The sequence below is a fragment of the Erinaceus europaeus genome, chromosome 3, assembly GCF_950295315.1.
Source record: "Erinaceus europaeus chromosome 3, mEriEur2.1, whole genome shotgun sequence".
Classification (NCBI taxonomy): Eukaryota; Metazoa; Chordata; class Mammalia; order Eulipotyphla; family Erinaceidae; genus Erinaceus; species Erinaceus europaeus.
Window position 1 is genome coordinate 169260802 of NC_080164.1, and position 3668 is coordinate 169264469.

The 3668-nt window shown below is 42.4% G+C and overlaps 1 pseudogene; it reads left to right on the plus strand.

Annotated features, from left to right (window-relative positions):
* Positions 1–659: 659 nt before the first annotated feature.
* LOC103114231 (LIM domain only protein 3-like) lies at positions 660–1183 on the plus strand (annotated as a pseudogene).
* Positions 1184–3668: the final 2485 nt, after the last annotated feature.

Below are 3668 nucleotides of genomic sequence, written 5' to 3' on the forward strand. Positions count from 1 at the left end.
TGGTTCTTTATCATTATTAAAAAGAAAGAGGACAGGGAGTCGGGTGGTTGCGCAGCGGGTTAAGCGCACGTGATGCAAAGCGCAAGGACTGGAGTAAGGAAACCGGTTCGTGCCCCCAGCTCCCCACCTGCAGAGGCGTCGCCTTACAAGCGGTGAAGCAAGTCTGCAGGTGTTTATCTTTCTTTCTTCCTCTCTGTCTTCCCCTCCTCTCTCCATTTCTCTCTGTCCTATCCAACAACGACGACATCAATAACAACAATAATAACTACAACAATAAAACAATAAGGGCAACAAAAAGGGAATAAATAAATAAATATTAAAAATATATAAAAAAAAGAAAAAAAAGGGGAGTCGGGCTGTAGCGCAGTGGGTTAAGCGCAGGTTTTGCAAAGCACAAGGACCGGCATAAGGATCCCGGTTCGAATCCCGCCTCCCCACCTGCAGGGGAGTAGCTTCACAGGCGGTGAAGCAGGTCTGCAGGTGTCTTTCTCTCCTCCTCTCTGTCTTCCCCTCCTCTCTCCATTTCTCTTGTCCTATCCAACAAGGACAACAACAATAATAACTACAACAATAAAACAACAAGGGCAACAAAAGGGAATAAATAAATAAAATAAATATTTTAAAAAGTAAAAAATAAAAAATAATAAAATAAATAAATAAATAAGAAAAAAAACAACGAAGACAACCCCCGACTCCGGGTCCCTGGCTCCCAGCTCTGCTGGCGGGGCGCCCAGGCGGCGGCGGCAGAGTCCTGTGCCCGGCTTGGGGTGGCCTGCGCCGCGGGATCATGGTGTTGGACCCTGGACAACTGCAACCGCAAGATCAAGGACCGCTACCTGCTGTAGGCGCTTGCCAAGTACTGGCATGAGGACTGTCTCAAGTGTGCCTGGGGCGACTGCCGCCTGGGGGAGGTGGGCTCCACCAAGGCCAAGCTCATCCTGTGCCAGCGCGATTACCACCTGAGGCTCTTTGGCACCGCAGGGAACTGTGGCGCCTGTAGCAAGCTCATCCTGGCCTTCGAAATGGTGATGCGGGCCCGGAACAATGTGTACCATTTCCACTGCTTTGCCTGTCAGCTGTGCAACCAGAGATTTTTGTGGGAAACAAATTCTTCCTGAAGAACAACAGGATCTTGTGTCAGATGGACTATGAGGAATCCCAGGTTGAATCCCAGGTTAGGTGACACCTAGCTTCTGGCCTTCAGGCCTCTCTGCCTGCCCGCATGGCCGACCAGCTCTCCTGCCACTTTGGGACTCCTCTGTCCTCCATGGGGGGGGGGGGGGTCGCCCCTCCACCACCGCTGCCTTTCCCATCTGTGTGTGACCCCCTCTTAAAAATGGGATTAGATTAGATTCTTAAAAATGGGATTAGAGTTCTGAACCCTTAAAATCAAACCAAAATTTTATACTTTATTGGCTCTATTTTTTAATCATTTTATTTGGGAGGGGGGAGGTTAATAGTCATAGTACCGTTATTGACACATGGGTAAAATTTCCCAGCTTGCCATGATGGGTGTTGGTAAAACAATGTCATTTCCAACCTCTCCCCCCACCCCCAACCCCTCCAGTTCCCTACCTGCCTTTCTTCTCTTGCAGCCCCAAACCTGTTTTCTTCTTCTTCTTCTTCAGATTTTGTTGTTATTCTTTCATTTTGCCATTCATCTTGACACATTTATATTCTTAGTACTTGATCTATCCAAATAACCTTTTAACAGGTTCCCCTTTATTGGGTATCACATTCACTCAATTTCTTTCTTTTTTATAATTTTTTTATTAGTGATTTAATAATGACCGACAAGATTGTGGGATAAGAGGGGTATGGTATGATTCCATAATATTCCCACCACCAGAGTTATACAGCCCATTACCCTCCACTGGGAAATCCTGTACTCTTTTTCCCAAAACTTGAGAAACCATGACAGAAAACTAAAACATAGAATAGCGCTTGAACTGTGTCTGGTATATTTCACCTAAGCAAAGGACTCTGAGAAAGAAAGACTTCTTTAAATCTTAATGTAATTATAAATGGTCTCTAACTTATGATTTTAGGATGTTGCAAAAGCAATACACAGTTAAAACAGAAGTTAGACTTTGAAGACTGAATTTTGAGTCATCCCAGGACTAGCAATTTGCATGTAGTTCCACTTCTTTCCTAATGCTGAGCTATGGTAGTGAAATACAGCTCTCAGGCAGTCCGAAAGGTCAACAAGTTATATATTCCACATATTCTTTCTTCAACTCCAGTATGGTGTTAAGTAAATATCACAAGATAGTCAACACCTTATTATAAAATGCTCTTTATATAAGTTGACTTTGTTCAGTAGTAGGTTATCATACTTATTCTGAGTATGTTTACAGGACATGAGGATGGATTGTGGTATTTTGTAGGTTAAGTGTATTAAGTAGACTTTCCACTGGGACTATTATCAATTGAGGATGAACTTACAGAGATGTGACCCCACTGTAAGTCAAAGTAGAGCTAGATATACATTGGCAACTAACCTGTCATAATGTTTCACAAAAGCTCTGATAGCCCCCAAAAGGAAATTGCTCAATGACTCAACTTGAAAGCCAAATTTCATTGGCTGACATCATTTCAGCTGCTCCAAAGTGTCATTATAACACAATAAAATCCCCCACACTAAAAACCATCCTAGCAATGACACACTGAATAATAGCATTTGGAAAATAAAGCTTAAAACAAAGACTTTCCTAGAAAATTTTTATGTATTTTTAATAAAGAAAAAAATGATAGCTAGGCCTTCCCTCAGAGACCACTTACACAAGAGTTCTGACATACTTTTTTTTTTTTATTAATGAAAAAGAACGGCAGTGGAAAGGGAGACCACTGTTTATTTTATCTTACTCATTTTAGATAACAACCACCAACATCTAAATTTTCAACTGTAAACTTATTGGCCTGCTAAAACTTCAAAAAAATAAAAAAGTGAATAAAATATAATACAAGTGTTACTCTTGCTGTGAATCTTCAAATTTCTTATTTCAGTTTCCAGAAGCAACCAATGCTAGGGATTTTAAAGTATATTTACCCAGAAATATTCTGTGATTACTTAATATTTACGTGTGTGTATGTGTAATACTAGTATACATACAGACTCTGTGATGATGTGTGTATATGTTATTTATTGTCTTTGGTTAGACAAATAAGAATATACAGAACAGGGGCCTGGGTGGTACCACAGCAGGTTATGCGCACGGGGGCACAAATCTCAAGGGCCAGCATGCTCCCAGCTCCCCACCTGCAAAGGGTTGCTTCGCAAGTAGTGAAGCAGGTCTGCAGGTGTCTATCTTTCTCTCCTCCTCTGTCTTCCCCTCCTCTCTCGATCTCTCTCTGTCCTAGCCAACAACAACAACAGTGATGACAACAATAACAACTATAACAAGTGCAACAACAAGGGCAACAAAATTGGAAAAATGGCCTCCAGGAGCAGCGGATTCATAGTGCAGGCACCCAGCCCCCAGCGATAAGCCTGGAGGCAAATATATGTATATATATATATATATGACAAGGCTGAGTGGTAACTCATCTAGTACAGAGCAGACCCTGTGGGGTGGGCAGCTTAAGCTCCTTAGTCCCCACTGGCAGGAGCAGTACAGCTGGTGTCTCTCCTCTTTCTGTCCCTTTGTACCTCTGTCTTTCTATCAAAA